At 40.0% G+C, this 25,718-nt stretch overlaps 1 pseudogene; it reads left to right on the forward strand.

The window, feature by feature from the left end:
* The first annotated feature begins 24,952 nt into the window (after positions 1–24,952).
* On the forward strand, positions 24,953–25,437 carry LOC149252106 (cytochrome P450 750A1 pseudogene; annotated as a pseudogene).
* Positions 25,438–25,718: the final 281 nt, after the last annotated feature.

A 25,718-nucleotide genomic window follows, 5' to 3' on the forward strand; every position in this document is an offset into this window, starting at 1 on the left:
CAGCCAAGATCTGAAGTTTATCTTATGTTTTTTCCCTCCTTGATCTCTTCTTCAACTTGGCCTTCAAGTTCCTGATTCTAGCTTGGCACACAATATTCCTTGACAAATAGTGATATGCCATGTTTATCAACATATTTTTCTTGTTGATGGCCTTCTACAGCATCCTCTCCAGGTGGATATTAGTCCTCTCCAACCAAGACTCATGATCAACATTGATTTCTTGTTCAAGTGTTGTGAACTTGACTTTCCTCCTTTTGGCAGCTTGCCGGTTCTCTCATATGTTTCTTAGCTCCATTATGGTTTGCACATCCTCTAGTTGTTTGTTTATTTACTATAGGTATTTGACGATCCACTTGGCTCTTTTTAGTTTGAGAGATAAATGTTGAATGTCGGCTTGTTGCTCCTGGATGATCTCTCTAAGCTTTGAGCTTTGTGAGCCCAAATCGGTGTCATCATCCTGAATAAGAATAAAATATGTCCCCTGCTCTCTTGAAGGCCCATCATCCTGTAATGGCCTCTTTCCCTTGTCCTGAACCTATTTTTCTGATGAAGGAAGCGAGACCCCTTCCACCCCAGGTGGAGATAATATTCGCTTTGCTGCTGCAAACAACCCTCTAGTACCCCTTTGATAGGTGACAAATACTGGCACACTAGCGGTCTATATCTCTTGACTCTCTTGCTAATGTGAAGATCCCTGTCTCATGAAAGCTTTATGGAGGTACCTGAGGAGTTGTGAAGAACTCATGAGAAATGAAATCCTCCCATGAAATGTCCTGCAAACCAAGCTGATGCATGACCACAATTTTGATGAGTGCAAAATGATATATATTGTTATATTGCTACTGAGCAGTTTTCTTTTGCACTAGGGTGGTCATCTTCTCAATATTTCGGCACATGAAGTAGGGGAGATTCATCATTCTCACCCTGGTAAAGTGCATCAACAATCTGATATGATAGGCATATAGGCGAGAAAACCAGCCCTCATAGTTGAAATACTTAATTATGAGTTTCATCAAGGGAGCATATGAGTCTTTCAAGTACCGAAAGGGTAAAACTCTGCTGAGCTGTCTCAAACAACCAGGCTTGATGTATGGTTCATAATGTTCCCTGTCAATTTGCTGCCTTTTGTTCCACTGCTTTCCAACATTAGGAATGCCGGTTGTTAGAGAAATAGACTCTGGTGTCAAGGTGAATGTCACACCAGCTAGAGCGGCTTGGAAATTATGTAGATGAAGCACAAACAATCTGGCCAACTCATGATGGTATTGGACTCTAGCAACCATCTCACATAACTGATAACATGATTGGTGTTGGAAGCATGTGATAGCAAGAGGGCAAGCCTGCAGTTCGGCAACTGAAGTAGGCTCCTCTCGTATATGTTTTCCACCCTTGTGAGCTCTCCTTGGTGCATGCATTTCGGTAGGAGAGTCATTGTGTGTCTCTTCATCTCGGTCATAGGAAGGATCAGACTCCATGTTTGCCAAATGTTTGTGTTGTCTTAGATGAGTATGAAGAGATTTTAGGTGTCTTTGATGTTTTACTGCCAAGTGTATGAAAATGTATGAAGGACTATGAAGAGAGAGAAGGATTTTGGGAATGTTGTTGAATGGAATTTGGGGAATTGAAGGGTTTTAGGGACACTTTGTAGGCTTTTAAGATAGAAATTAGGGTTTGGGTATTTTGCAGCTAGGGTTTAGGATAATGGGAATTGGAGATAGGGGTGAATGAATTGAGGGATATGGGGGATAGTAAAATGGGTTAATGAAACTAGAAAAGAAGTGAGGGAATAAAAGGTGAGGGAGTGATGGCAACAAAAACAAATTTACAAACCCTAAGCAATCATGTTTTGAACAAAAATTGCAAGGAGGTAGGGTTTTGAATTTTTTTTGCTAAATCATCATAAACATCTTAAGACACACTTTCTTTAGCACTTGAAGAGTTTTTGACTTACTTCGGACCGGAGGAAGCCAAGCAAATTGGGAATTTGGATGAGTTTGTAGTGAAAATGGCTTGCAACTCAATGCGCCGCACCTCTTGTATGCATCGCGCCAATATAGTGTTTATACTGTGGAAGGCGGCCCAATGCGCCACACCGCTCACCCAATGCATTGTGCCCTCGAAACTAAAACTCTTTGCTACGATTTTGCTACCACAAGCTTGATCTAAAACTCTCTTGCTTTGTTGGATGCAAATGTGTCTTTTAAACACAAGAAATAACTTATACACCAAAGACTTTAATTTTTCACTTCATAAAACCCACTTTTTTAATGTTTACATTTGACACTTTCTTTTCAAACTCTGTTTTAGGCAGTCTATCTTCATTTTGCCTCTTATTAACTAAATGACTTTATTTTTTGTTTGCCTTGCAATGGATGGAGTTGCTAAAGCTTGGTAAGGTGACCAGGGTTGCCACTGGAACTGTTACATATGAAAAATTGGGATTACACCAAATTATATACATGGAAAGATAAAATACTTTGTTTTTCCTCAAACCAGAGTTTTGAGGAAAAATTCATTTCTGGGCATATGATGATGGAATTTATTGGTACTGGAACTTTATTCAACCTCCTCGTGTGCTTGCTGACCGTTAGTGGACCCTTTGAAGACCTTATTGATGAAACCCTAGACCTAATGAAACTAAAACCCTAAAAATGACTATTGCAGATTTAAAAACAAAAAATGATTGGAGACGATCTAGATGAATCGTAATGTGTTAGTAGGTAAAGGGCATGAGGGGAAAATGTACAACAAGCCACTATTGTTAGATGATCCATGATCCTAATGGAATGCAGCTGACTAAGCAAAACACCTAATATGCAATGCAGCAAGAGAATTTGGTCTCTGACGAAGGGATGAAGATACTGACACTAACAAGTGTGAGTTCCAAAAGAGCTCCACTCACAACGCAAGTAAGTGTCGGGCCAAGCAGTCACTCGTGGCCAAGCTAAAGGCTTCATAATCAAATTCACATTCCGACTCTGAGTCAGAACCCAACAAGGGAAATGACAAAGGGAAGCAGATTATCGATGTGGAGGCCAACACCACTGTTGCCACCATGAAGATCCAGAAGGAGGAACTCGAAGATCTAGAGGAGGAGGACTGCCTCTTGCACTCCCAGATTTGGGTAAAGAGTTCCCTGCTACAGTTCATTGTCGACAGCGAGAGCCAAAAGAACTTCATTTTAGGAGAGGTCGTGAAGCGAATAGGCTTATCGACCACAATACATATACAATCATACACCATCGAGTGGCTTCACCAAGGATCGGATCTTCGCGTGAGCTAGTAGTGTCGCCTTCCATATAGCATCAAGCCCTTCATGGATGAGGTATTATGTTTTGCTTCTCCCATTGATGTATTATTAGGGCAACCATACTTATGGAAGTGACATGTTGTGTATGTGTCAAGGCCTCGTGCTATTATTGTTACTTTGCGAAATAAGTTGTACAGGATACTGAAGGTAGCACCATCTACCATCATCTCTTTGGTTACTGAAAAACAATGCAGTAAGCTCATTTCCAAAAATGAGAAATTCGTTTTCCTGATGATACACCCTTAGGGAAAGAAGAAGATGGTGGCCATGACCTCCAGACAGGGCCCTTATGCACCACAACAACATATGGAGAAGGTTGTGCACAAGTATGAGGACATATTCACCTCCCCGGCAGGGGTGCCTCTACACTGTCAGGTCAACCACACCATCGATCTGACCCCAGGTGCGTTGCTACCCAATGGACCCATCTATTGGTGCTCTATTCTGGTGAACAAAGAAATCAAGAGGCATATTTAGGAGTTGTTGCAGAAAGGTCAAATCTGACCGAGTTCATCGCGTTGTGGGAGCCCGATCATGTTGGTATCGAAGAAGGATGGGACTTGGAGACTATGTATTGACTATTGGGTGCTGAACAAGATCACTGCCCTAAATAGGTACCCAATCACATGGATTGATGAACTTCTAGACCAACTGAAGCGGGAAAAATATTTCAGCAAGATCCACTTGAAATCAAGATATCACCAGGTACCAATCAAACCCTCCGATGTGTGGAACATTGCCTTCAAATCCAAGGAGGTCCTTTTGGGTTGAAGAATTCTCTTGCAACCTTCATGAGTCTGATGGATGACATCTTGCAGCCATTCACCAACTCATTTGTAGTGGTGTACTTGGATAACATCCTGATCTTCAACCAGAGTAGTGAAGAGCACATCCACCACATCCGATAGGTTCTCCAAACACCGTGACAACATAAGATATGTGCCAATTTGGAGAAATGCACTTTTGGCATGACCTAGGTTCAGTATATGGGATGCATTATTGATGAACAGGCGATGAATGTGGATCCAGCCAAGATCCAAGTCATTCTGGATTGGCCAGATCCAACCACTCTAACAAAGCTCTGCAACTTTCTGGGTCTTGCCAATTTCTACCATAAGTTCATGTTGGGATTCTCTCATATCACTTGGCCCTTGAGTCAAGTCACCAAGGGAGGAGCGAAAGAAAAATTCTATTGGTCTGAATATCAATAAAATTCATTCATAGAGTTGAAACATTGCCTTTACCTTGCACCAGTGCTCACATTACCAGACTTGCAACAACCATTTGAGATCAAGACAGATGCCTCTGACTATGATACTAGGGTTGTCCTTACTCAACAGGGGCACCCAGTGGCATATCACAGTGAGACACTTTCAGACACAGCCTGGAAGTATCCCACTTATGACAAAGAGATGTATTCCATTGTGCAAGCCTACCGAAAATGGAAGCATTACATTTTGGGGAAGGAAACTGTCATCCACACAGACCACCGACCCCTATAGTTCATACAGATACAAGGGAAGTTGCAAAATTATCACCTTCAGAAGTGGCCCACATACCTACAACATCTCCATTTGAATATCAAGTATAATAAGGGAAACACCAATAATGTTGCAGATTTCCTCAGTCGACCACCGATCATGGTGTTAACCACCGTACTCAACTCTTATGGGCACGATACTTTTGATTGGCCAATTCTCTACAAAAGAGGCCCAAAATTCGTCCACACATACCAGATTCTCTTGGAAGGTCAACAAGTTCCAGATTTTCACCTCCAGGATTCCCTATTATGCCACCTGGGACACCTTTGTGTTCCATTAAGCGAGTGTGCCAAGATGATTTGGGAAGCACACTACAGTCGGGCCGCTGGGCATTTCTGGGTCGAGAAAATGGTTGCAGTACTATAGAACTATTTATATTGGCCGAATCCTCTATAGGATTTCAAGAAGTGCCATTGCCAAACCAACCATAAAGAGGCAAGGCCTCTATACTTCACTACCTACCCCTAGATGACCTTAGGAATCCATATCCATGAATTAAATGTCCGGCCCTCCTTCTACTAAGCATGGTAACGACTTGTGGTCGTCGACAGATTCTCGAAGATGGCCACTATGGCAGCCTACAAGAAGAATATCCCAGTGGAAGCCACTACTAAACTCTTATTTGAACGAGTGTGGGTACACTTTGGGATCCCATAGTCTATCATCTCAGATCGGGATAGTAGGTTCCTCAATAAATTTTGGTCCAGTCTCTAGTGGATGTTGGACACCAAGCTCACCAAGTCCATAGCTTTCCATCCCCAAACTGATGGCGAGACAAAGGTTGTCAATAGGAAGATCATACACATTCCGCAAATGTACAACTTAAAGCATCCACGCACTTGGGATGAGAGCCTCCCCTATGTCCAGCGTAGCTATAATTGGGATCTCCAAAGCTCAACTGGCTAGAACCATTTTCAGGTGGGCTTGGGATTCCAGCCACTTTGTGCCATTGATGCGGTCATGCCATTTGCAGCTACTCCGATAGATTTAGCTCATGTCTAGTCCGAAACTGATAAGGAAAACAAATTCATTGAGCACATCCAACATATCTTCCTGTAGGTTCACAACATTCTAGAGAAATCAAATGCCAAGTACAAGTAATGACATGATCAACATCGAGTGCTGCACAAGTTTCAGGTGGGCAACAAAGTCTAGTTGTATTTGCAAAAGGAACGCCTTACCAGAGCCTATTAGAAACTCAAACCACTCCGATATGGTCCTTACACCATTACCAAGGCTATGGGAGGCAATCCATTTGAGCTCAGCATTCCTCCATTCCTTGGCTTGCACCTAGTGTTCCATGTGGACTGCCTTTGACCATACTTACTACCATTTCTAGACACATCAAACATTGTAGAGGAGCTCACACCTACAGAGTTAAATCCATATTGCATGGCAGAAGCCACAACTGATTGGATCATGGACACATAGATCAAGAACACCCAACAACTAAGGATCAAACTATATCAAGCTGTCAAAGTAGGCCAACTCCTTCACCAGGGCAAGCGGCTCACCAGGGACTAAGTTCAACAGAAGTTTCCTCATCTCATGGAGGAACTCAACGCAATGGGGACCATTGCTTCCTAACAGGCGAGGAATGATCCAAGTGGATATTGGTGGCAACCCACCTATTCCACTTGGTCCCCACCATTGTTTCTTTTAGGTTTTAAGTCTCCTTATTTGTAGCACAATTTACTATTTTTGGTAGTTTTTCGGGTCATGAACTTCCGGAGTCGTTTTGAGGCCTTAAACAACGTTTTTGGGAAAACTGGAAGCAATGTCACAATACAAATGATGTTTCCCACTCAAAAGTTGTAGTCCTCAGATATATCTTTCTAATGAGGTATTGTGCGCATCAAACGGAGATCGTATGCCAAAGTTATGACGTGGGAAGTTGATATACCAATTTACCCAAATGGGGCCCATAGTTTGGTACTTCATCTCCTAGTGTCAGGTTTTTGGATGTTTATGGTTTTTCATTGTTTCGCAAAAATAAATAGGCCTTGGAGCCTCATTGTAACACAGTTCAGAGGCATGTAGCTACCACATCTCTTCTCAGAGATAAGCTATCATCGCCCGAGCTAGTCTTATTTCCATTCTCTTTGTAAGCATATTTTAGTATTTGATATTAATGAAATGAAGTGTTATTTCTACTCCATCTTTGTATTTATGGTTATATCTGTAAATTGTTGCATTCCTATTTAAATCTGGATCAGTGGTATCAGAGCAGTCTACTCTTTCTCTATTTTTCTTTGCATGTCCCCAATGAGGTCGGGATATAAGGAGTTAAGGCTTGAACTAGTTGAACCTTTGCATGACCAGCCTCACAAATCCCAAAGGCCTCCCATGGTGGATGAAAATATATATGAGGGGGCAAGAGATCTTATCAAAATATTTCTCGAAGAAGCCCTCGAGTGATAAAGGAACATGATGATGGACAACTTTTCCTAGATCCTTTAGCGGCTACCCAAGGGCGACGCATCTGCCTTTCGCAACTACTCTGGAAGCATCACACCCTTTAAGCTACAAGTTAACTTTGACATTCCCATATTTGAGGGTCAGATGGATGCAGACACTGTAGATAAATGGTTAAATATGATAGAAGGATATTTTTTCGTTTATGATTTTCCAGCCGGGAAAAGATCACTTTTGCAGTTCTCAAAGCAGCCCCCCACGTCAAGGACTAGTGGGAAACCAACTGTGAGCAGAAGTATGAAAGTGCGAACTCATTGTTTTCAGCTGCACCCACTTGGAACTCATTCTGTGATACCATTAAGGAGCAGTACTACCTTGTCGGGAGTTATGAGGATAAATATATAAAATGGACAAATCTCCAACATGGAAGTGCCCAAGATGTGTCGGAGTTTACCAGTGTTTTTCATACCCTTCGCACATAGTTGGGTATCAAGGATTCTGAGAAGCATTTGGTTCTTAAGTACTACGACTACCTACATAGGTACATCAAGGACAAGATGGAGTTCCTGGACATCTCTTCACTCAGCACAACATACCGATATGCCGTCAAGATCGAGAAAAAGTTTAAATCGAAGAAGCAAGACTTTGTATCTACGAATTCGAATCAAGGGAAATGTGCCCCCAAACTGCAAAACAAAGGACAAATCCAAGGCAGGGTGGCCCAGGACAACTCGCCAAAGCCACAAGCAAAGAACAACACAACGAAGCTGAAGAAGGACACAGGAAAGTGGTGTGAGTTCCATGAGAGCTCCACTCACAACACAAGTGAGTGTTGGGCGAAGTCATCACTACTGGCTGAGATAAAGGCTTTAAGATCAGATGCATGTTTCGACTCTGAGTAACAACCCAACAAGGAGAATGTCAAAGGGAAGAAGATTATCAATGTGGAGCCCAACGCCACCATTGCCACCATGAAGATCCAGAAAGAGGAACCCGAAGATGTAGAGGAGGAGGAGCGCCTATTCCACTCCTAGATATGGGTAAAGAGTTTCCTGCTACAGTTCATTTTCGATAGTAGGAGCCAAAAGAACATCATTTTGGCAGAGGTCTTGAAGCAGCTAGGCTTACCGACCATAGAACATCCACAACTGTACACCATCGAGTGGCTCCACCAAGGATGGGATCTTCACATGAGCTAGCAGTGCCACCTTTAATACATCATCAAGCCCTTCATGGATGAGGTATTATGTGACGTTTCTCCTATTGATGTTTGTGATGTATTATTAGGCCAACCATACTTATGGAAGTGACATGCTATGTATGAGTCAAGGCCTCGTGCTACTATTATTACTTTGGGAAATAATTTGTACAGGATACTGGAGGTAGTACCATCTACCGCCATCTCTTTGGTTACTACAAAACAATGCAGTAAGCTCATTTCCAAAACCAGGAAATTATTTTTCCTGATAATACGTCCTCCAGGAAAGAAGAATACAGTGGCCACAACCTCCAGACAAGGCCCCTATGCATAACAACAACAGATTGACAAGGTCATGGAGGAGTATGAGGACATCTTCACCTCACCCACAGGGGTGCATTTGCACTATCAGGTCAAGCACTCCATCGATCTGACCCCAAGTGCACCCCTTCCCAATGGAACCATCTATCGGCGCTCTATTCTGGAAAACAAAAAAATCAAGAGGCAGATTTAGGAAATGCTGCAAAAAGGTCACATCTGACTGAGTTCATTGCCCTGTGGGAGCCCAATCGTGTTGGTACAAAAGAAGGATGGGACTTGGAGACTCTGTATTGACCATCGGGCGCTGAACAATATCACTGTCTAGAATAGGTACCCGATCCCACAGATTGACGATGTTATGGACCAACTGAAGGGGGGAAAATATTTCAGCAAGATCGACTTGAAATCAAGATATCCATAGGTACCAATCGAACCCTTTGATGTGTGGAGGACTCCCCTCAAATCCAAGGAGGGCCTTTTCGAATGATTGGTTATGCCTTTTGGTTTGACGAATGCTCCTGCAACCTTCATGAGGCTAATGGATGATATCTTGTGGCCATTCACCAACTCATTTGTAGTGGTATACTTGGATGACATCCTGATCTTCTGCCAGAGTTGGGAAGAGCACCTCCACGACATCCGATAGGTTCTTCAAACATTGTGACAACACAAGATATGTGACAATTTGGAGAACTGAACTTTTGGCATGACCCAGGTTCAGTGTCTGGGATACATTATATATGAATTAGGGGTGCATATGGGTCTAGCCAAGATCCAAGTCATTCACGATTTCTTAGTTCCAACCGCTCTGAAAGAGCTTCGTAGCTTTCTGGGTCCTGCCAATTTCTGCAACAGGTTCATGTTGTAACTCTGTCATATCACTTGGCCTTTGAGTCAAGTCACCAAGGGAGGAGCGAAAGAAAAATTATTTTGGTCTGAATCTCAACACCTGGTGTTCACCGAGTTGAAACATCACCTCTGCTTTGCACCAGTGCTCTCATTACCAGACTTGCAACAACCATTTGAGATCGTGGAAAATTCCTTTGATTATGCTATTGGGGAATTCCTTACTCAGCAAGAGAATTTAGTGGCATATCACAGTGAGAGACTTTCAGGCACAATCCCCAAGTATCCCACTTATGACAAAGAGATATATTCCATTGTGCAGGCCTACTGAAAATGGAAGCATTACATTTTGTGGAAGGAAACGATCATCCACACAAACCACCAGCCCCCACAGTTCATACAACTGCAAGGGAAGTTGCAGAATGATCGCCATAAAAACTAGTCCACATACATGCAACAATTCCATTTGAATATCAAGTATAAAAAGGGAAGCACAAATAATGTAGCAGATTGCCTCAACCGACCACCGATCATGGCATTAACCACCATGCTCAACTCTTGTGGGGACGAGACTTCTGATTGGCCAATTCTCTATAAAAGTGACCCAAAATTTGTCCACACATACCAGATTCTCTCGGAGGGTCAACAAGTTCTAGATTTTCACCTCCAGGATGTCGTATTATGCCACCTGGGACACCTATGTGTTCCTTTAAGCGAGCGTGCGAAGATGATTTGGTAAGCACTCTACAGTCGGTCCACTAGGCATTTCGGGGTTGAGAAAATGGTGGCACTACTCCAGAGGTATTTCTATTGGCCAAATATTTGATAGGATATCGAGAAGTATATCAGATCTTACACTGCCTGCACCATTGCCAAACTAACCATCAAGAATAAAGGCCTATATACTCCACTACCTACCCCTAGTCGACCTTAGGAATCCATCTCCATGGATTACATGTCGGGCCTTCCTTATACTAAGCATGACAACGACTATGTTTTTGTGGTCGTCGACGGATTCTTGAAGATGGTCATTATGGTGGCCTGCCAGAAGAATATCACAGTGGAAGGCACTGCTAAAATCTTCTTTGAACGAGTGTGGGTACAGTTTTGGATCCCACATTCTATCATCTTAGATCCAGACAACATGTTCCTAAGTACATTTTCATCCAGTCTCTGGTCAGTGCTGGACACCAATCTCATTAAGTCAATAACTTCCATCCCCAAACTAACAGCCAGATAGAGGATGTCAATAGGGTGATCATACACATTCTGCGCATGTACAACTTAAAGCATCCATGCACATGGGATGAGATCCTCCCCTATGTCCAGCACAATTATGACTAGGCTCTCCATAGCTTGACTGGCCACAACCCTTTTCAGATGGGCTTGGGATTCCAGCCACTATGTCCCATTGATGTGGCCGTGCCATTTGTAGCTACTCTGGCAAATTTGGCTCATGTCTAATTTGAAACCGATAAGTCAAACAAATTCATTGAGCACATCCAACATATCTACTAGCAGGTTTAGGACATTCACGAGAAATCAAGTACCAAGTACAGGCAGCGGCACGATCAACATCGAGTATCACACAAGTTTCAGGTGCGCGACAAAGTCTGGTTGCATTTTAAAAAGGAACACCCTAACGGAGCTTATCGGAAACTCAAACCACTCTGATATAGTCCTTACACCATTACCAAGGTTGTGGGAGACAATGCATATAGCTCAGAATTCCCCCATTCCTCGGCCTGCACCTAGTTTTCAATGTGGACCACCTTCGACCATACTTCCCACCATTGCTAGATGCATCAGACATTGCAGAACAACTCACACCTACAGACTTAAATCCGGATTACATGGAACAAGCCAAAACTGATCGAATCATGGACACACAGATCAAGAACACCCAACAACAAAGGATCAAACTATATCGAGTCGTCAAAGTAGGCCAACTCCTTCACCAGTGCATGTGGCTCACTAAGGACCAAGTTCAACAAAAGTTTCCTCATCTCATGGAGGAACTCAATGCAATGGAGACCATTGCTTCCTAACGGGTGGGGAATGATCCAGGTGGATATTGGTGTCCAACCGCCTATTCCACTTGGACCCCAACCATTGTTTCTTTCATTTTTGTAGTTTCCTTAATTGTAGAACAATTTAGTATTTTTGGCAATTTTTCGGGTCGTGAACTTCCGGAGCTGTTTTGAGGCCCTAAACGATGCCTTTTTGGAAAACTAGGTGTAACATGGGTTGTTGTTTAATGTTAGCCACTCAAAAGTTGTATTCCTCGGATAAATATTTCTAATGAGGTATTGTGCACATCAAACAAAGATCATATGCCAAAGTTACGACCCGAGGAAGTTGATGTACCAATTCACCCAAATGAGGCCCATAGTTTGTTGCTTCCTCTCCTAGGGTTAGGTTTTGGATGTTTATGGTTTTCCACTATTTCTCAATAATAAACAGGCCTTGGAGCCTCATTGTAACATAGTTCAGAGGCATGTAGCCACCACATCTCTTCTCAAAGCTAAGCTACCATCGCCCGAGCTAGTCTTATTTCCATTTTGTTTGTACACATATTTCAGTATTTGATTTTAATGAAATGAAGTGTTATTTATACTGCATCTTTGTATTTATGGTTATATCTGTAATTTTTTGTGTTATTTCTTAAATCTCGATCAGTGGTATCAGAGCGGTCAGCTCTTTCTCTATTTTTCTTTGCATGTCCCCAACTAGGTCGAGATGTAAGGAGTTAAGGCTTGAACTGGTCGAACCTTTGGAAGATCAGCCTCGCAAATCCCAACGGCCTCCCATGGTGGATGAAAAGAAATACGAGGGGGCAGGAGATCCTATCAAAATCTTGCTCAAAGAAGCCCTCGAGTGACAAAGGAACGCGATGATGGACAACTTTTCCCAGATCCTTCAGCGACTATCCAAGGGTGACACATCTACTTTTGGCAGCTACTCTGGAAGTGCCACACCCTTTAAGGTACAAGTTAACTTTGACATTCCCATATTTGATGATTAGATAGATGCAAACACTGTAGATAAATTTTTAAATATACTAGAAGGATATTTTTTTGTTTATGATTTTTCCAGGGGGAAAAGGATCACTTTTGCACTTCTCAAAGCAGCCCCCCACGTCAAGGACTGGTGGGAAACCTAACGTGAGCAAAAGGATGAAAATACGAACTCATTATTTTCATCCACACCCACTTGGAACTCGTTCTAGGATGCCATCAAGGAGTAGTACTACTCTATCGGGAGCTATGAGGATAAATACAGAAAGTGGACAACACTGCGACAGGGAAGGGACCAAGATGTGCCAGAGTTTACCAATGTTTTTCATACCCTTTGCACAAAGTTGGATATCAAGGATTCTGAGAAGAATATGGTTCTCAAGTACCGAGACTGCCTACACAGGTACATCCAGGACGAGATGGAGTTCCTGGACATCTCCTCGCTTGGAACGGCATATCGATATGCCGTCAAGATCAAGCAAAACTTTAAATAGAAGAAGCGATACTTTGGATCTGTGAATCTAAAGTAAGGGAAATGTGCCCCCAAACTCCAAAAAAAAGGACAAATCCAAGGTGGGGTGGCCAAGGACAACCTGGCAAAGCCGCAAGTAAAGAACAACACCACGAAGCTAAAGAAGGACATGGGAAAGTGGTGTGAGTTTCATAAGAGCTCCACTCACAACACAAGTGAGTGTTGGGCTGGGAATTCACTACTGGCTGAGCTAAAGGCTTCATAATAATATGCATGTTCCTACTCTAAGTCAGAACTCGACAAGGGGGATGAAAAAGGGAAGTAGGTTATCGATGCAGATCCTAATGCCACTATTGCCACCACAAAGATACAGAAGGAGAAACCTGAAGATTGAGAGGAGGAGGAGCGCCTCTTCCACTCCCAGATGTGGGTAAAGTGTTCCTCGCTACAATGCATTTTCGACAGTGGGAGCCAAAAGAGCCTCATTTTAGTAGAGTTCATGAAGCTAATGGGGTTACCGAGCATAGCACATCCACAACCGTACACCATCGGGTGGCTTCCCTAAGGAAGGGATCTTCACGTGAGCCAGTAGTGCTGCCATCCATACAACATCAAGCCCTTGACCGATAAGGTATTATGTGATGTTGCTCTCCTTGATGGTTGTGATGTATTATTAGGCCAACCATACTTATGGAAGTGACATGTTGTGTATGAGTCAAGGCCTCGTGCTGTTATTATTGCTTTGGGAAATAAGTTGTATAGGATACTTGAGGTAGCACCATCTCTCGCCATCTCATTGGTTACTACAAAACAATGTTGTAAGCTCATTTCCAAAACCGAGAAATTCATTTTCCTGATGATACTCCCTCAGGGAAAGAAGAAGATGATGCCCACAACCTCCAGATAGGGCCCCTACACATGACAACAATAGATGGACAAGGTCGTGGAGGAGTACAAGGACATCTTCACCTCCCCCGCAGGGGTGCCTCTACACTATGAGGTCAACCACTCCATCGATTTGACCTCAGGTGTGCCGCTACCGAATGGACCCATCTATTGGCGCTCCATTCTAGAGAATGGCGAAATCAACAGGTATATTTAGGAGCTACTCCAGAAAGGTCACATCCAACCGAGTTCATCGCCCTATGGGAGCCTGATTGTGTTGGTACAAAAGAAGAACAAGACTTGGAGACTCTGTATTGACTATCAGGCACTTAACAATATCAACTTGAAATCAAGATATCAGCAGGTACCAATCGAACCCTCCGATGTGTGGAAGACTGCCTCCAAAGCCAAGGACGACCTTTTCAAATGTTTGGTTATGCCTTTTGGGTTGATGAGTGCTCCTGAAAACTTCATGAGGTTGATGGATGACATCTTGCGGCCATTCACCAACTCATTTGAAGTGGTATACTTGGATGAGATCCTGATCTTTAGCCAAAGTTCGAAAGACCACCTCCGCCACATCCAACAAGTTCTCAAAACACTAGGACAACACAAGATATGTGCTAATTTGGAGAAATGCACTTTTGGCATGACCCAGGTTTAGTATCTAGGATACGTTATTGATGAACGAGGGGTGCATGTGGATCCACTATTCACTCGGGATTGGCCAGCTCCAACCACTCTAATAGAACTCTGTAGCTTTCTGGGTCTTACCAATTTCTACTGCAGTTTCATATTGGGATTCTCTCATATCACTTGGCCCTTGAATAAAGTCACCGATGGAGGAGGGAAAGCAAAATTCTTTTGGTCTGAATCTCAATAGATGGCATTCACAGAGTTGAAATATCGCCTCTGCTCTGTACCAGTGCTCAAACTACCAGACTTGCAACAACCATTTGAGATCGAGATAGATATCTCTAACTATGCTATTCGGGCAGTCCTCTCAACAGTGAAATCCAATGGCATATCACAATGAGACACTTTCAGGCACAGCTTGGAATTATCCCACTTATGACAAAGAGATGTATTCCATTGTGTAGGCATGCCGACAATGGAAGCATTACATTTCGGTGAAGCAAATAGTCATCCACATAGACCACCAACACCTGCAGTTCATACAGATGTAAGGGAAGTTGCAAAATGTTGCCATCAGAAGTGGTCCACATACCTGCTACAGTTCCATTTGAATATCAAGTATAAGAAGGGCAACACCAATAATTTTGTAGATTGCCTCATCCAACCACCGATCATGGTGTTAACGACCGTGCTCAACTCTTGTGGGCACGAGACTTCTGATTGGCCAATTATCTAGAATAATAACCCAGAATTCTTCCACGCATATCAGACGCACTTGGAGGGTCAGCAAGTTCTAGATTTTCATCTCCAGGATGCCATATTATGCCATTTGGGACACCTTTGTGTTCCTTCAAGCGGGCTTGCCAAGATGATTTGGGAAGCACACTACAGTCGGGACACTGGGCATTTCACAGTCGAGAAAATAGTGGAAGTACTGCAGAAGTATTTCTATTGACGGAATCTTCAACAGGATGTCGAGAAGTACATCATATCCCGCACTGCCTGCGCCATTGCTAAACCAACCATAAAGAAGCAAGGCCTCTAAACTCTACTGCCTACCCCTAGTCGACCTCTGGAATCCATATCCATGGATTACATGTCCGGCCTTCCTTCTACTAAGCATGGAAATGACTGTGTTTTTGTGGTTGTCGATAGATTCGCGAAGATGGCCGTTATGGCAACCTGCAAGAAGAATATCACAACAGAATCCACTGCTAAAATCTTCTTTGAACGATTGTGGGTACACTTTGGAATGCCATAGTCTATCATATTAGATCAGGACAAGAGGTTCCTTAGTACATTTTGTTGTAGTCTGTGGTCGATGTTGAACACCAAGGTCACTAACTCCACAACTTTCCCTCCCCAAACTGATGGCTAGACAGAGATTGTCAAGGGGATGATGGTAAACATTCTACGCATGTACAATTCAAAGAATCCATGCACATGGGATGAGAGCCTCCCCTACATCCAACATAGCTATAACCAGGCTCTCCACAACTCGACTGACCACAGCCCTTTTGAGGTGGGCTTGGGATTCCAGACGCTGTGTCCCATTGATGTGGCCATGCCATTTGCAACTAATTCGATAGATTCAGCTCACGTCCAGTCCGGAAATGATAAGGAAAAAAATTTCATTGAGCACATCTAGCATATCTACCAACAAGTTCATGATATTCTGCAGAAATCGAATGCCAAGTGCAAGTAGTGACATGACCAACATTGGGTGCCACACAAGTTTTAGGTGGGTGACAAAGTTTAGTTGCATTTGCAAAAGGAACACCTTATGGGAACCTACCAAAAACTCATACCACTCTGATATGGTCCTTACACCATTAACAAGGCTATGGGAGACAATGTATTTGAGCTCAACATTCCCCCATTCCTTGGCTTCCACTTAGTGTTCCATGTGACCGCCTTTGACCATACTTACCACCATTGCTAAAGACATCAAACATTGCATAAAAGCTCACACCTACATGGTTAAATCCATATTGCATGGAAGAAGCCACAACTGATCGGATCGTGGACACACAGATCAAGAACAACCGACAACAAAGGATCAAACTATATCGAGTTGTCAAAGCAGGCCAACTCCTTCACCAGGGAAAGTGGCTCACCAGCGACCAAGTTCACTAGAAGTTTCTTCATCTCATGGAGGAACTCAGCGCAATGGGGACCATTGCTTCCCGACAAGGGAGGAATGATCCAGTTGGATATTGGTGGCCACATGACTATTCCACTTGTATCCCCACCATTGTTTGTTTTAGTTTTTAAGTTTCCTTATTTGTAGCAAAATTTACTATTTTTGACAGTTTTCTGGTCGTGAACTTCAGAAGCTCCCTCAAATGTTGTAGTCCGTTGATATATCTTTCTAACGAGGTATTGTGCACATTAAATGGAGATTGTATGCCAAAGTTACAACTGTGGGAAGTTGATATACTAATTTACCAAAACGGGGCCCATAGTTTGGCACGTCATCTCCTAGGGTTACGTTTTTGGATGTTTAAGGTTTTCCATTGTTTCTAAATAATAAATAGGCCTTGGAGACTCATTATAACATAGTTCAGAGGCATGTAGCCACCATATCTCTTTTTAGAAATAAGCTACCATCGCCCGAGCTAGTCTTATTTCCATTATGTTTGCAAGCATATTTCAGTATTTGATATTAATGAAATGAAGTGTTATTTCTACTACATCTTTGGATTTATGGTTATATCTATAATTTGTTGCGTTCCTATTGAAATATAGATCAAGTAATGGAGGTGATAAATTTGTAGGTCACCAATAGATTGAGAACTGGCCTATATCATGTTGCAAGGACTTGTGTCAATTTTCCATCTTTTTTAAAACCTTCATCAGGACAGGATTGCCAATCAATTGTAGATTTGAATGCATATACATTATTACAATGTTTTGTTATCAATGGAGCCAATTCCAATTATATATAGGAATTGAAAATGTGGAGCTAACCACTGGATATAAATTTAATTTTCCACCATTTAATGTGATTCAAGATTTTGGATTTATATGTTAGAGAGTAAACTCTCTTGTAGGATGGAGAAATCTTGAACATTTTTCTTTTGTCTCATAAAATTTCATGAAATGACGTTCCAAATGAGGTTCTTGCATGTTCCAATTCAATGATATGAATGTATTTCCAACAAATATAAGTGTGTTGCCTTATTATTTTCAAGGATGCTTTCCAGAATTGTTAAGTTTTGGAAATTTGTTTTTCATTTAGATTTAAAATGAATTTGGTGTTAGCTTTTAAAAAATTGGAACTTTTCTTTTTTTCCATGAAGAAAAAATATTTAAGGTAATTAAAATCATTATTTGGTAACTTTGAATGATGAAACCACCTTAAAAGAACATTTAAAATAATTTTCTTTATTTTTTTAAATATCTTTTCATATTGTCTCTAGAGAGACAATAGTCTGAATTATGGACATATAGTCTCCCTAGAGACAATATGTTTTTAATCTCAGCTATTGTCCCTTAAGAGACAAAAATGTAATTATCTCTAAAGAGACAAAATGGAAGTGTTTCTAGAGAGACAAATGAAATTGTCACTAGAGAGACAAATGAAATTTTCCCTAGAGAGACAAATAAAATTATCTCTCAAGAGACAATAATTTGTCTGTGTCTTTATACATACAATAATAATATGTGTTCTATATTGTCTTTATATAGATATTTTTTTTAAGACAATAATTTTGTGACACTAATTTTGAGACACTGACTTAAAGATAATATTTAAGACAATACAAAAGTTTGTTTTTGTCTCAAGTTAACACAATTGACTCAAAAATTGTCTTAAATATCGTCTTAAAAACCCCTACATGTATTAGTGCTCTCGTGGACATTTAGATGGAAACATTTTCTATTAAGATTTGGCTTTTTTTTGAATACTTGATGAATATTAGGATATCATAGGATCTGGAAACGTAAACGTAATGGGCTTGCAATGAACAGATTCAAATGTCACCAAACTCCACATCAAACGTTGTTATCAGGTTGTAAAGGGTTGAAATTCAGAACACCAAATTTTTCCTTTTATATGGGAATGTCCTAATCATTTTTGTTGTCATCATCTTCATCATGATCATCAAAGGAATATTAAGCATGATCACCATCATCATTAGCAAACTTATACTAATAAACATGTATTTCCATCATCCTTGTCCTCCTCCTCTTCCTAATCATTTTCATTGTCATCATCATCATCATGGTCATCAAAGGAATATCATCATGATCATCATGATCATCAAAGGAATATTAAACATAACCATTGTCATCATTAGCTAGCTTATACTAATATAAATATATTGTCATCATCATTATTGTCAACATCAACATCAAAAACCTTGTTTAAGAAAATTGACTTATCCGCCTCCTCCTCTTCCTCTTTTTACTAATGTTGTCATCATTGTATTTTTCATCATCATTACCATGTCATGTTTTTAATATCAATTGATTTTATATTAAATATTTAAAATATGACATCATCATTATTTTGATCATGGTCATTATCATCATTGTGGTTAACATCATCCATGATATCATCATCAACAAGAACTTTATTATAATAATATATTTAAAACGATATTCAATATTTTATCAATGGTAAAAGAATTTCTTTTAAATATGAATAAAAGTATTTTATGATGTCATTTGGTCGTGGTCATCAACCCCATAAATTTAAAAAATATTAATTATTTTATCATAAAGTGATCATCAACTATTAAAATATATTAAGTATTTTAAAAAAGTTATCAAACAAACAACGTCTGTAAGGATGTTATTCAAACAACTAAATTAATTTATGACCGTTTGCGCTATGTTTGTGCAAATATTATGAGAGGTAAGAAATTATTTGAAATTGGTCATTTTTATTATATTATATTTTATTATCTAAATTCTGTTTTTATTTCTATATTGTACGCGGATGAATGACACATCTGATGTTCTGTTGTTATTTATTTTTATATCGTACGTGGATGAATAACACATTCGTTGTTATGTTTTTATTTCTTTTTATATCGTAGACGTATGAATGACACATTTGATGATGAATGAGATATTCGATGAGAAGATTAAGAAATGAGATATTTGATGTGTAGATATGCCTTTTCGAATGTTTGGTTCTGCCTTTTGGGTTGACGAATGCTCCTGCAGCTATCATGAGGCTCATGGATGACATCTTGCGGCCATTCACCAACTCATTTGTGGTGATATACTTGGATGACATCCTGATCATTAGCGAGAGTTGGGAAGAGCACCTCCACCACATCCGACAGGTTCTCCAAACACTGCGACAACACAAGATATGTGCTAATTTGGAGAAATGCATTTTTGGCATGATCGATGTTTAGTATCTAGGATACCTTATTGATGAACAGGGGGTGCATGTGGATCCAGCCAAGATCCAAGTCATTTGGGATTGGCTAGCTCCAACCACTCTGACAGACCTCCGTAGCTTTCTGGGTCTTGCCAACTTCTACTCCACATTCATGTTGGGATTCTGTCATATCACTTGGCCCTTGAGTCAAGTCACCAAGGGAGGAGCGAAAGAAAAATTCTTTTGGTCTGAATCTCAACAGAAGGCATTCACAGAGTTGAAACATTACCTCTGCTCTGTACCAGTGCTCACATTACTAGACTTACAACAACCATTTGAGATAAAGACAAATGTCTCTAACTATGATATTGGGGCAGTCCTTACTCAACAACGAAATCCAATGGCATACCACAATGAGACACTTTCAGACACAGTCTGAAAGTATCCGACTTATGACAAAGAGATGTATTTCATTGTGCAAGCCTACCAGCAATGGAAGCATTACAATTTAGGGAAGGAAATGGTCATACACACAGACCACTGACACCTACAGTTCAAATAGATGCAAGGGAAGCTGAAAAATGATTTCCATTAGAAGTAGTCCACATACTTGCAACAGTTCCATTTGAATATCAAGTATAAGAAGGGCAACACCAATAATGTTGCAGATTTCCTCAGTCAACCACCGATCATGGTGTTAACCACCGTGCTCAACTCTTGTGGGCACGAGACATCTAATTGGCCAATTATCTAGAAAAGTGACCCAAAATTCTTCCACACATACCAGACACTCTTGGAGCATCAGCAAGTTTGAGATTTTCACCTCCAAGATGCCCTATTATGCCACTTGGTACACTTTTGCGCTCCTTCAAGCAAGTGTGCTAAGATGATTTGGGAAGCACACAACAGTCAGGTTACTGGGCATTTTGGGGTCGAGAAAATGGTGGCAGTACTATAGAGGTATTTCTATTCGCCAAATCTTCGACAAGATGTCGAGAAGTACATTAGATCCTACACTGCCTATGCCATTGCCAAACCGACCATCAAGAAGCAACGCCTCTACACTCCGCTGCCTACCCCTAGTCGACCTTGGGAATCCATATCCATGGATTACATGCTAGGCCTTCCTTCTACTAAGCATGGAAACAACTATGTTTTTGTGGTTGTCAACAAATTCTCAAAGATGGCTATCATGGTGGCCTGCAAGAAGAATATCATGGTGGAAGCCACTACTAAACTCTTCTTTGAACGAGTGTAGGTACACTTTGGGATGCCAGAGTCTATCATCTCTGATCAGTACAACAGATTCCTTAGTACATTTTGGTCCATTCTCTAGTCGATGCTAAACACCAAGCTCACTAAGTCCACAACTTTCCATCCCCAAACTAATGGCCAGATAGATGTCGTCAACAAGACGATGGTACACATTTTGCACATGTGCAACTCAAAGTATCCATGCACATGGGATGAGAGCCTCCCCTACGTCCAGAACAATTATAACCGAGCTCTCCATAGATCGACTGACCAAAACCCTTTTCAGGTGGGCTTGGGATTCCAACCACTATGTCCCATTGATGTGGCCATCCATTTGCAGCTACTCTGACAGATTGGGTTCATGTCTAGTCGAAAACCGATAAGGCAAACAAATTCATTGAGCACATCCAACATATCTGTGAGCATGTTCACGACATTCTGGAGAAATCAAATGCCAAGTACAAGTAGCGACATGATCAACATTGGATGCCACAAAAGTTTCAAGTGCGCAACAAAGTGTAATTGCATTTGCAACAGGAACGCCTCACTAGAGCCTATCAGAAACTCAGACCACACTGATATGGTCCTTACACCATTACCAAGGCTGTGGGAGACAATGCATTTGAGCTCAACATCTCCCCATTCCTTGGCTTGCACCTAGTGGTCCATGTGGACTGCCTTTGACCATACTTACGACCATAGCTAGACACATGAAACATTGTAGAACAGCTCACACCTACAAAGTTAAATCCATATTACATGGAAAAAGCCACAACTGATCATATCATGGACAAATAGATAAAGAACACCTGACAACAAATGATCAAACTATATCGAGTTGGCAAAGCAGTCCAACTCCTTCACTAGGGCAAGTGGCTCACTAGGGACCAATTTCAGTAGAAGTTTCCTCATCTTATGGAGGAAATCAAAAGCAATGGGGACCATTGCTTCATAACAGGGGAGGAATGATCCAGGTGGATATTGGTGGCCACCTGCCTTTTCCACTTGGACCCCAACCATTATTTCTTTTAGTTTTTAAGTTTCCTTATTTGTAGCACAATTTACTATTTTTGGCAGTTTTTTGAGTTGTGAACTTCTGGAACTCACTCAAAAGTTGTGGTCCTCCGAAAAATATTTATAACGAGGTATTGTGCACGTCAAACGGAGATCATATGCCAAAGTTACGACCCCAGGAAGTTGGTGTACTAATTTACCCAAACGGGGCCCATAGTTTGGCACGTCATCTCGTAGGGTTAGGTTTTTGGATGTTTAACATTTTCCATTGTTTCTAAATAATAAATAGGCCTTGGAGACTCATTGTAACAGAGTTCAGAGGCATGTAGCCACCATATCTCTTTTTAGAGATAAGCTACCATCGCCCAAGCTATTCTTATTTACATTATGTTTGCAAGCATATTTCAGTATTTGATATTAACGAAATGAAGTGTTATTTCTACTACATCTTTGGATTTATGGTTATATCTATAATTTGTTGCGTTCTTGTTGAAATCTAGATCAAGTAATGGAGGTGATAAATTTGTAGGTCACCAATAGATTGAGAATTGGCCTATATCATGTTGCAAGGACTTGTGCCAATTTTCCATCTTTTTAAAACTTTCATCAGGACAGGACTGCCAATCAATTGTAGATTTGAATGCATATACATTATTACAATGTTTTGTTATCAAGGAAACCAATTCCAATTATATATAGGAATTGAAAATGTGGAGCTAACCACTGGATATAAATTTAATTTTCCACCATTTAATGTGATTCAAACTTTTGGATTTATATGTTAGAGAGTAAACTCTCTTGTAGGATGGATACTCTCTTGTAGGATGGAGAAATGTTGAACGTTTTTCTTTTCCCTCATAAAATGTCATGAAATGGAGTTCCAAATGAGGATCTTGCATGTTCAAATTCAATGATATGAATGTATTTTCAACAAATATAAGTGTGTTAATTTATTCTTTTCAAGGTTTCTTTCCAGAATTGTTAAGTTTTGAAATTGTTTTTTCATTTAGATTTAAAATGAATTTGGTGTTAGCTTTTAAAAAATTGGAACTGTTCATTTTTTTCCATGAAGAAAAAAGATTTAAGGTAATTAAAATCATTATTTGGGAACATTGAATGATGAAACCACCTTAAAAGAACATTTAAAATGATTTTGTTTATTTTTTTAAAATATATTTTCATATTGTCTCTCATAGTCAGAATTATGGACATATAGTCTCTATAGAGACAATATGCTTTTAATCTCAGCTATTTTCCCTTAAGAGACAAAAATGTAATTATCTCTAAAGAGACAAAATGGAAGTGTCTCTAGAGAGACAAACAAAATTGCCTCTAGAGAGACAAATTAAATTATCTCTCAGAGACAAAAATTTGTGTGTCTTTACACACAAAATAATAATATGTGTTCTATATTGGCTTTATATAGACGATTTTTTAAGACAATAATTTTGAGACACTAATTTTGAGACACCGAATTAAAGATAATATTTAAGACAATACACAAGTTTCTTTTTGTCTCAAGTTAAGACATTGGCTCGAAAATTGTCTTAAATATTGTCTTGAAACCCCCCTACATGTAGTAGTGCTCTTGCAGACATTTAGATGGAAACATTTTCTATTAGGATTTGGAATTTTTTTTGTATAGTTGATGGATATTAGGATATCATAGGATTTGGAAATGTATACATAATGGGCTTGCAACGAATGGACTCAAATGCCACCAAACTCCACATCAAATGTTGTTATCAAGTTGTAAAGGGTTGAAATTCAGAACGTCAAATTTTGCCTTTTATATGGGAATGTTCTAATCATTTTCGTTGTCATGATATTCATCATGATCATTAAAGGAATATTAAACATGACCACCATCGTCATTAGCAAGCTTATACTAATAAACATGTATTGCCATCATCCTTGTCCTCCTCCTCTTCCTAATGATGATGAGTCTTGTTCTAGACTTGAAATGTCGACAACGTAAAATGAACACTGTGGAATATCCAAATTCAGAACCTCAAATACCACACCACCGAAATCATTTTCATTGTCATTGTCATCATCATGATCATCAAAGAAACATCGTCGTGATCATCACGACCATCAAAGGAATATTAAACATAACCATTGTCATCATTAGCTAGCTTATACTAATATAAATATATTGTCATCATCATTATTGTCAAAATTGACATCCAAAACCTTGTTTTAAGAAAATTGGATTATCCTCCTCCTACTCTTCCTCTTTTTACTAATATTGTCATCATTGTATTTTCCATCATCATTACCATGTCATGTTTTCAATATCAATTGATTTCACATTAAATATTAAAAAATGACATCATCATTATTTTGATCCGGTCATTATGATCATTGTGGTTAACATCATCCATGATATCATTATGGATAACAACTTTATTATAATAATATATTTAAAAAAATATTCAATATTTTATCGATGGTAAAAGAACTTCTTTAAATATGAATAAAAGTATTTTACGGTGTCATTTGGTCGTCGTCATCAACCCCATCAATTTAAAAAATATCAACTATTTTATCATAAAGTGATCATCAACTATTAAAATATATTAAATATTTTAAAAAGTTATCAAACAAACAATGTCCGTAAGGACGTTAGTCAAACAAGTAAATTAATTTATCTAAATTCTGGTTTTATTTTTATATCGTACGCGGATGAATGATAAACGAGCATGTTAATTTCAATCATTTCAAATCATTTCAATTTCCAGAACGGCGCAGACGCAGAGCCTTGCCTTCAAGACTTCGTGGGTGTGCTGCTCCGAATGGCTGAGAAAGACACCAATATCACACGAGAAACCATCAAGGCCCTTGTGATTGTACATATCTTGGGATTCTGCTGCTTTTTTATATTATTTGGCATCCTCATTCTTGAACTTCAGTCCATCATCATTTTGCATTAATTGGATTTGTATGTGTATGTGTGTAGGACATGTTCGTGGGTGGCCTGGAGTCGACATCCAGTACGTTTGAATGGGCAATTAGTGAGTTGCTCATACATCCCAATGCAATGACGAGATTGCAGGAAGAAATTGAATCGGTCGTTGGCAAACATGGTAGGGTAAAGGAGTCGGATTTGGCAAGCATGAAATACCTCCACTGTGTGGTGAAAGAGACTCTCCCATTATACCCACCTGCGTCGCTAGATCCATCTTAAGTATGGATATAACGTGAGACCACACGGATCAATTTCTTTAGGTGCAAACTTATTTTAGAGAGCAAAAAATAATGGGTAATATTTATTATTTAAATTGTATTTTTTAATGTTATAGAGATTGCATAACATGCGTATTGAGTGATTTAATCAATTGACATTAAATTTGCTTTTTTATTAATAATAGGTTATTAAATATATGTCAATATTAATTTATATTAAAATATTTTACTGGTAATTCACAATGGATATTTTATTTTATATAGCATTAAGACGTCCATGTG

Source organism: Pinus tabuliformis, chromosome 7 (assembly GCF_031772625.1).
Source record: "Pinus tabuliformis cultivar Carrire ecotype Pingquan chromosome 7, CPIR1, whole genome shotgun sequence".
NCBI classification, from domain to species: domain Eukaryota; kingdom Viridiplantae; phylum Streptophyta; class Pinopsida; order Pinales; family Pinaceae; genus Pinus; species Pinus tabuliformis.